The sequence below is a fragment of the Seriola lalandi genome, unplaced genomic scaffold, assembly GCF_002814215.2.
Source record: "Seriola lalandi dorsalis isolate HSWRI2012SDOR001 ecotype SW California unplaced genomic scaffold, Sedor1 jcf7180002054795, whole genome shotgun sequence".
NCBI lineage: Eukaryota > Metazoa > Chordata > Actinopteri > Carangiformes > Carangidae > Seriola > Seriola lalandi.
Genome location: NW_019525348.1, coordinates 758788 through 769536, shown reverse-complemented (window position 1 = coordinate 769536; position 10749 = coordinate 758788).

Here is a 10749-nt window from a genome sequence, read left to right as displayed (position 1 = left end):
TATAACAGCTTCTTAAAACTGTCGACTGACTCAGCGTTCCTTGTAACCAGGGGAAGATGGGTCCACAACTGCAAAAGCATGGTCCCCTTTGGTTTAAGCCGAGATCTCGGAACAGCCAGAAGGCCTTGGTCAGTAGACCTCAATGATTTCACCATGGTCAGTGGACACTGTAATTCAGAAATATAACGTGGGCCCAAAATCAATTCTGCAGTCTATAGGTAACCGGTATAGATTGGCTAACATTGTGTATTAACAACTGTGTTTTGGACAAAGACCTGCAGACGTCGTTTGCACGCTACCAACACCGCTAAAGCTCACTGATGTTTCCCTCATTTAATCTGTACACAAACAGATAGAAATGTAATCTTTTTTTAAAAATCACAGTTTGTGGTTTTTGGTGTACTTGCAACTTACTAACAGTTTCTTGATGAACAGCAGTTCGTCACTGGCTGCAGTACAGGTTGTAAGAAATGGTGAGTGAGCAAAGTCTGGTTTTGGTCTCTGTACAGCCAGTGGAACCAAATATGGCAACCTCACTGCAGCTATAACAAAGCTGAATTTCCCTTAAACTACAAATGATCATTTGTATGTTTTACATGTTCATCAGTGAGCGGTGAGGTGTTGGTAGGTGTACTGTATATTGAACTGTGGACACAGGCAAGCTGTTTCCCAATGCTTCCAGTCTGTATGCTAAACTAAGTAATCATCTTCTCATCTCACTCTGAATGAGTAATGAGTAGAAGATGTTCTCCATCTTCTTCTGCCCTACAAAAAAAGTTGAAAACATTCAGGAGGGTGAGTGTAAGGAACCCCTTTAGCCAGCACTTGGTTGACCCTCACCTCTGAAGGTGAGCCCGCAGTGGGAATTTCCAGTGTCAGCTCAGAGTTGTAGTCTGAACAAACACAGAGTAACCACTGCAGGCACCTGTCACACATGGAAATCCACCATCCTGTGACTCATTCCCTTTCACACAATGGCTAACCTGTAATTTACCCCCAGCACTTAACAAGACCATCATGGTAACGTGAGGAGATGTAAAGAATCAAGCGCTGTTTTCTTTGGCCACGTTCACTGGAGCTGAATGGAGTGGGCAGCTTCTCTTTTCACTGGATGTGAGGCTTGTTTCCTTTAGCTCTGAGGCCTGGGGCTGGCTCCGGCCTGCTGCAGTGGCAGAGACAGACGACTGGATATCAGAGGGTTTGCATGGTTTCTGAACAGAAGTGTTGGTGCAATGAGCAGCCTGTCTTTTCTCTGACCTGAGAACAGACCTGCTGAGTCCTGCTCAACACATATTTGTGCCAATGGGGCCATCTGGTGTTCATAAGGTGAAGTTCAGATATTGATCACAGCAGCAGAGGCTTCACTGTTGAAAGGAACAGCCACAGATACATTTATACTTCAGTATTGCAACATCAGTTGTATCATTTAGATACAAACTATTTTCTCCATTTTCATTTCTAGTTAATGTTTCTTTTGCTGTATATTATTTTTTGCTGCCACAATAACCAGATAGATAGATAGATTTTTCTATCTCATGCAAGCAGGGGTGGACAGTAACAAAGTACATTTACTTGAGTACTGTACTGAAGTATATTCTTCCAGTATCTGTACTTCACTGTAGTAAAATGATTCAGACGTAACAGTTTAGGGTCTAAAAACAGGAGACAATAAAACAATGCTTAGATTTGATGACCAATATACACCTTTGAATTAAACTTGGTTTAGTTCAGGTGTGTGTCTGAGCAAGGTGTTTATTTCCCCTGTAACTTTGCCCAAGCTTTTGTGTATTAGTGCTGAGATTATATCAGTGGATGGTTTAGTCGGAAGACAAAAATGAAAGCAATGATAATTCTGATAATTCATTAGTTTATAGGGGTGAACAGTAACAAAGTACATTAACTTGAGTACTGTACTTAAACTGTAGTATATTTTCTTTCTATTTTTGGAAACCCCTGACTTTTACTCCACTACACTTAAAAGACAAACATTGTTCTTTTGACTCCACTACATTCGTATGAAGAACTCTTACTTTGAAGCACAGCTTTTAGTCAGTGAATTCATTTTCTTTAATCTTGAAAAATGTGATAGACCATACACTGTGTTCATCACAGGAGAAAAACCAATCACAACCAACTCCTCCACTGTCAGTCATGTGTGAACCTGTCAGTGTCAGCGGCAACATTAGATAAAGATGAGGCAGAAGATTCTTCAGCAGAGACCATGGTCTGATCTGAGGTCTGTGTTTGAAGGTTTAGAAATAAAGATTCATTAAGTCTCAAATGTTTGCTGTGTTTATCACGACCAGACTTCATCACGTTAAATAATAATAATAATTTTTTTGAAAAAGAAATATGTAGACAACAACGGCTCCTTTTGTTGATTCAATTGTGCTTTTATGTCAATTTCTATTCATATCATAGTCTACATATTCTATTCTTTTTATTCTACAGGTTCTACAGTCAGTCAGTCAGTAGGTTGTTTCAGAGTCATATGGTTCTGTAAATGTGGAACAATACAACAATGTGTTGACATAAAAATGTACTTTTGAATACTGAAATATTTTAAAATCAAGTACTCCTTTAACTCAAGTAAAAATGTGACTGAAGAACTTTCACTTGCATTGGAGGAATATTTGACCCGGAGGATCTGTACTCTGACTCCATGGAGCTGAGGACTTTGCATGTAAGATGTCTAAAAAGACTTCTTATGCACATGTAGTTAATTTTTTCACTTTGTATTGCTTATGGAATTTTTGTTCTTTTGAAAGCACGTGTAAATACTTAAAATAGTTGAAATAGATGTTTTCAGATGTCTTGAAGTTACATTTTCAGATATATATATATGTTGTGAAAGAGCACAGAATGACTATTAATCCATCGAAAATAATCCCAAACAAATGCACTATATCCTCCTATTTGAGTAGCATACCTGCAGCTAACTGCGCCCTTTTTAAACATGAAACTATATATTTGTGTTGTGTTTATAATGCTGTGCTCATCAGTAGTTTTTATTTAAACATGGGATTAAATGACTATGTGTGTGTGTGTGTGTCCGATTGCGATAGCTATATAATGTATTAACACCAGTCTTATCCTTTAAAGCCGACTTAAGTGGGAAAATACATTTATCTGTTCTACCACTGCCATGTTGGAAAAAGGGTGTGTGTCCCAGCACCTTTTGTCCCATGAAGACATACACACACTCATATTCCTCAAAATATCTCTAGAGAAATGCGAATAAAAACCAACTGTATCAGTGCCACCCCCACCCCCATAGCCCTCCACAACAAACCCTCCTAGCTCTTACCCCTCACCTGTCAGTCATTCCTGGGACCCTGGTGCTCAGCGGACCACAGGCCTGTCAGACCTCCAGCAGCCCCTCAAAGAAATATCCTCCCTCCCATCACAAACCACCCGTTCCTCCCCTGCCTCACCCCCATCCCTCTCGGGCCTGCCAAACAAAAATAAAGTCACACTGAAGAGAGAGTGGTCGGGACTCCTGCTTTGCAGATCAGTCAGTGGATAGCCTACCTGATTGTCACTCACAGGGTTGGGCCCTTAATCCTATTGTTTCTCCGACAGGATTACTCTCTGTGGTCCCCCTCTCCCTGTGGCTGCGTGCGGGAGAAAGGCCAGATTAAGGGGATTAGCGTGTATCCTCCTGACTTGTCAAACTGGGATGTAAGGAACCATTGACTTTCTTGGGAACCCTGAATGAGGAGAGGCAGAGAGGTGCCTAAAGAAGAGGTCATGAAAGGCATGAACAAGCCAAAATTCCTGGAAGGACAATGTGATTTGTTTGCTTTTGTTCCCTCAAACTGGGCTGAAAGGTTCAAAGGGCCGGCCCTGAGGAGAGGAGAACGTCAAGCCAAGAGAGGTGGAGGGAAAGTGGAGGAGGGGTGGAGGGAACTTAACTTGATGTTTGGCAAACTGATTTCATATCACTACAGACAAGGTCGTGGCAGTCAACTCTGTCATGTATGTCAGTCTACTGCTGTACAAAGGGTTTCTGTTCACACTGACAGAGAGCAGTGTTTCTTCAGCCTGATCTCCACCATCATCAGAGACTTGTAGGATAAAACACAAGCAGCCCAAGCTGACCAATCACAGCTCTTGTTGTCTCCACTTGGTATCTCTCTAGCCACTGTACAGGCTGTTCTCACTCACCGCTCGTACTTATACCTACAAAAAGTAATACACTATATTACGTATATAACCCATGTAACTGGTGAGCCAGGAGGTTTCTACTGTTGCCGGTGGATGATATGGACTCTGTCATATCACTCAAGTAGCTTCTGCCAGGAAGTAATTTTTTCTTCACTGTCTCCGTGTTTGTTTAGGTTTTCTTTAAATGTCCATTTAGGCAACTCTTATGTTTTACTCTTATTGTTATGGTTTAGCTTCCTTACTGACATACGTTATGAGGGAAATAACTCTCTGGGAAAGGAAGCGTGGGGGTTTGGATGTTGAGCAGCGGACATTGAGGTGATCTTTTGGGTAAATAAGCTATTATATATTCATTCTTGCAAGTGGAATGGCAGTACTCCCTCTTATAATGTTTTTATTTACAATTTTACCAATTTTTTGAAATCATAAAGTTCATGGAGAAAATGAATAGAAAAGCCACTAAAATGTATAAGTCTATTTCTCGATCCTTGCTTTTTTAATATTTGTTTCCATTTGCTTTGTGTCTCCTCGCCTTGTTTTTTATTTACATTCCAATATTTCTTTTGTTTTTAAATTTTTTTCAAAATGTTTGTTTTTTACTCTACTAAAGTCTACTGTCATGTCCACCATCGTTTATTGAATGTTATTCTTTTCTGTAAATTCATTCCCTATCTTTTCTTGTAAATTGATTTTGTGAATTTAAATACATTTTTAAAAAGGACATTGAGATGATCCGTGTCCACGCACACAACATCTTCTGCCACCAAGCCAGAGCGCCGGACCAAATACCCCAGCGGATGGTGCAACCGCCCCAAGAGTGGAGGGAAGTGAACCACACAAGACCATATATACAATCTACGGAGAAGACCATTGACCCAGTTTGGAGTGGCTGCGTCTGTCTGGTCGTGGGATTGTGGAGTTGATTTAATGTAACTTGTGGCTAGCGCTGTCAGATTTTACAACGTGATTATTGTGTCTAAAAGACTTCACATAATGACATTATAATGATGGGTGTAAAAAATTTGAAAAAGAGTGATAATAATCGTCATCATCATCATAATAATGCTGTTTGACAATTTAGTCCCTTTATTGGCCAACTAATAAGACTCAGATACAAGTGTAGGGAGGTGGAGAGAGTCTGTGACCATAACTGTACAAAAAGACCAGTTACACTTAATGGACAGTGAAAAGGCAACATGATGAACTGATAAGCAAAAGATCTACAAGCCATCACCATATTATCGTATGTGTATTATTAAATATTAGTCAATAGTATAAGAGTAACCGTATATTGCAATACCCCTAATAAAGGCTTCAACCATAGTCATAAGTTTACATTAGCATACATGTAGCTAATGCAGTATAGCCAAAGCTTCCATTTGTAGCCTTAAACATTTCATTGGATGTGTGAATACAGTTGTTTCTGCCACATTTTTACAACATAAAAACTCTGGATACCAACAAGACAATGTTAGTCCCCCAACGGTCCTGATGTGGTTCAATTCAATTCAGTTGTATTTGTATAATGCCAAATCATATCATACATTATCTCAAGACTGAGGTCAAGACCTGAAAACGCTATAGAGAGAAACCAGACAGTTCCCACAATGAGCAACACTTGGCAACAGTGGGATGAAACACCCCTTTTTAACAAGAAGAAACCTCGAACAGAACCAAGCAATCAGGCATTCATGTCGGAATACATCTTTGAATCTAGTGCTCACCACAAATACATTATGCCCATAGTTTTTTTTTTTTAGGAAAGAATGAATTGAATATGGAAAAACAAACATAAAGAGCAAGTAATCAACTAACAAGCTGTTGATCAATTACGATCAAGACCAACTATGACCATGAGAGGGCCAGTCCTAGTCAGCAAAAAGTGTTATGGTACACCTCTGTTCCTAACAGCGCATTTAATTAGCCCACTGTACATTCCAAAAAGAGGAAATGGTTAATAATTGTAATAATTGAAACACTAATTTAGCTTTTTCTTCAATCTATTCATGTAGTTTTTCCCTTTCAGCTGGGATGCTGGAAGCAATGCAAGATATGCAAACTCTGTGGGGCCCAACAACCCATGAAAAAGAAAATAGAGAAGGAAAAGGAAAAGGCCAAAAAAGAATGGGTTGAAAACTCAAAAAAGGAGGGAACGCATCGAAGTTGGTGGATGCTGCCCGCATTCTGGTAAGCTGCAGATCTTCTCTACCGCAATACTGTTGGACGTGTCAACTTGCACACGTTACAACCCAGCTACATATCACATACATGATTCTCACAAGATTTACTGTGTGGCAAAATATGGACCAACATCTTCTAATATCTGATTTTTATAATTCATAAGCCAAACTGAAGAAGAAGAAGAAGAAGAAGAAAAGGAAGAAGAAAAACACATGGGAAACTGTAAGTGATTTGTTTGTGAACTCTATGATTTGCACCAAACTAGACATGTGTTGTACAATGTACAATGTACAACACATGTCTAGTACAATTTCCGTTCATACATATTGTAATGTATGTACAATATCAAGGAGGTCTGTGAAGTCCTTTGGCTTCTTGGTGGCGCTATTCTGACAAAAATAGACTATTCAAAAACATGTATTTTCCTCCTCCTTCTAAGCTTTGATTCTCAATAAAAGGTTTGTTTTTCATCTATTGACCAATATTGAATTGTTTTATTTTAGTAGGTCATCTATTTTTATAATGTTGCAGGTCTATAAATTCAAGATGGCGAGTTTACAACCATTTTTTTTTGTTTAGCCATGGAAAAAAGCAGGGCGTGTCCTGTGAGTTTCTCAGTGGCGTGGAAGCCGAAGTGCCACACTCAAGGCAATGCAAAATTTACATGAGAGCCTCTTAAAAGGTTAGTCTACAGAATGTTTATGTGTGCTTGTTTATTTCTTCTTTTTTAGTTTAATTTACAATTATTATTATATTTTAGACACTCTACAATAATCTTAGCCCTACTGGAATGACTTTCTAATGCTTTAAAGATGAGAAATCAAATTAGAGTAACATCTACAACCCCTTGGGCCTCATGTACAAAACTGTAGACAATCTACAGTAATTATTTTAGTACAAATGAAACATGAAACCTTTATACAGCTTAAAATATTGAGGTACAAATATTGAGGTACAATATTTATATTAAAGTAAAATACAAAGTTTCTCATTATTATTATTATTATTATTATTATTATTATCATTACTACCGGCAACTCCTCCAAATCATCTGTTTTGTGCACATGACATGTCTCCATGTTAGTTTAATAAGCACAAACATCATACAAATATGTGTCAGTCTGACGTTAGCTCTGAGGATTTCTTCTGTCCGTTCACAATGATCACTCGCTTGGAGGTCTGCGCTCATTTCACTTACTTCTAGACCTGCTCGATTATGGCAAAAATAATCGTCTCGATAATTTTGATCGATATTGAGATCCCGATTATTCAACACGATTTTTTCATTGACTTTGGAAAAAAACTGGATATAAAAAAAGTTATTTCAAAACAAAAGCGTTGTGTCTATGTTATTTCCGTTATACACGAAACCCCCCAACACCACCACCGACCTGAAATTGAACGACAGTTCCGATTATCATCATTAACCCATTTTGGTATAGGCTAATCTAGTTGACTGTTAACTCGGGCTCCAGGCTGCAGCACGCAACCCACACCTGACGCAACGACGGATGAGCTGCGAGCTCGTCGGTCGACAGCTGTGCATTTCTCCGTCCCTATGTGATGTTGGATGTTTTCAGAGGTCGCTCGTGTTTCTGTCCTTAAATGAAAAAGACTGAACCACACTTCAAAACGTTGAGTTATCTCCATACACTAAGAGCAGGGCGTGCGTGTGTGTGTGTGTGCGCGCGCGCGCTGCAGGGTGCTCCAAGGTGTGTGAGAGCGCTGCCCCGTGAGGGAGAGAGATGCAGATGAACTTCTGCGTAGAGAAAAGCGAAAATGCATCATAGACAAATGTCTTAATCAGAAACGGAGTTGGTGAATGCGAAAGAAAACTTTCATGTTGCAATAACGAATACGAAATCTATTCTCTCGGAACCGATAACGTCGGATGTTTTTTGTAGGGGGGGTGTAATTTGTTGTGTCAGGGTAACAATATTCTTTCATTCACTTGTGTGTGTGTATTTCAACTATAGAAGAATAAAAAAATATATATTTTGCAAATATTTTCATTATCATCTTCCATTCTGCCAGAAATGAGCAGCTCATAATCGCTTTGATGATAGACTGAAAAAATACGGGTGAAAACGATCAGAAAATAAAAAGGGGTTTTGGCCAGGTGACTATGATCAGTGCCTGGGTTGGACATTTACACGCGTGTTTCCAGCCCTCCTCTGCAGCTCACCTCTCTGGATGAGTCAGTAGCAGCAATTTAAACTGCCATTGGAATTGAAAGGTCACCAGAAAGCTGGTGAGGGCAGAGTTTAAATAGCATTTCCAAAGTAAATAAAAGTTTTTATTTTTCAACTGCATCACAGTTATATTATAATTGTATTCCATAAGGACGCAGACAAAATGAACCTAAGTTGCAAGTGTGAGTATCTCAAGACAAACTTCTTTTTGGAGGGAAAACCCCTGCCTCTTATTTTGTGCCGCTTATTGCTGAGGATAATGAAATGGGAGTCTGCAAATTTTGCTATAAAGTCCATGTTGCATGCACAAGACTGAACTGGGTCTTTAGTTGCATTGGAACAGTACTGTGAGAATTTTTTTTTTCCAAATGTTTTGTATCAGATACCATTGCATACATATGATGACCAAACATTGTATAAGCCAAATCAATTTTACCATATCTTCATCTGTGACACCCTAAAGATGAACGATATTGCAGAGTTTGGTTCTGATTCTAAACTTCGCCCAGGTGTGTCTGTTAGAACAGGGACAGAAGACTTCTCTCCTTTCAAGACTTTTAATGAGCTTGAGCAACAGTAAGAAACATGAGCGTGTTTTGTGTGTATGGTTCTGAGAAAGCAATAACATTGTTCAAGCTATCATATACAATGCATAGAGCATCATATATAGCCTACATATATACACACTACATCTTAAACCACTATTAATTCCATAATCTTAATGCAGTGTAACTACTTGGCATGTGAGCAATACACTCAATAATACAAACACGGAGCATTTAGACAACCACTAGTATGTAAATCAACAACCATGAGCATTCTAGCTAGCAGGTGCAGAGTCTAGCTAAGTATGCTAACTAAAGCTAAATCACCAACGCTGCCATTAAGTTGCATGAATTATCAACTACAACAACAACAGTATTAAATTAACAGATAACATAAACTATAGGACTTACAGGTCTGAAGGACGCACGCACACAATAGTAACTCACTAATGTAGTCTCTGGACGGCAGACATCAATCTCCCCACTCTCCACTCTCCGGTCGCTTCGTTCCCGGCGCGTGCCCGCTGCAGGTGTCCAGCACGCGCCCGCTCTAAATCTCCGGCGCGCGCTCTCGTTAAACATCGCTTATATACGGCCTTTTGTACTTGCCCTTTCCATGTGGATGGTGCAGCCTGAACATAGAACAGAGAATAATCAAGGGGCCCTTTACCATGGTTCATACAAGGTTCCTGCGAGTTTGAATGCATAGTGAAAAGGGCATTAAAATTATTTTAAGTCTTTGTGAATATTTTGGCCATGACACTGCAAGAAACTCAGGTCTCTCTTTCAATGATCCAAAGCAGATGGTCCGAAGCACATGGGGCAAATATATTCAGGCCCTGTCCATGTCACATTGGGTTTTTTTTAACCATGTGTAACATACAGTAAACCAATCAGAGCTCCATCTGCATTTCTGAGCGAATCAATGTGCTGCTCACAGATCTACAGTGAAGTAACGGCACAAATCACAACGTTAGAAATATTTATATTTATATGATGAGAAGTGTGGATCTGTACTTGTGTTGGGGGCAACATTTCGGTGATGATTGGGAAACACTGTGGAGGATTTACCAGGTAGTAAGAGAGAAGCTTCTCTGCAGAGCCTCGTGCGTCATGGCAATGTTGTGCAACACACAATATGTCACAAATAATGCTCCAACCTCCGGTGTGCTGCATCGTATCCTTTTTAGCATTTTGCGTAACAGGCAGAGTATAGGCGTGTTGTGAGCCCGCCTATGGAGGTGCATATTACTCTCTTGACAATGCACCCTTTAAATAACAGTGAAATACTGCGCCATTGACTTCAGAGCAGTCACTTTCCACTGTCTCAAGCCAACAATGTGCCTGACCACACCTCATTTTAAGACCATCACGCCCATGGGTGCACAGATGGGCGCAAATGTATTTGATATTTAAACAACGTGGGCATTGGATGGGAAAATGACAACTGTGTTGCACTTTGTGCTGCTTTGTGCCGCTTTGCACCAGGTGTAAGATAGAGCCCTTAACTGTCCTTTTTCCTACCATCTTTAAAAAAAAAAAGCTTGTCACCTTTAAATAATATAGAACAATGTTGTCATGACCAACACAGAAATCATGACAAGTAATGGAAAGGGGACACAAGGAGTTAAAAAAAAAAGAGACAAATATAAATGTCACAGTCA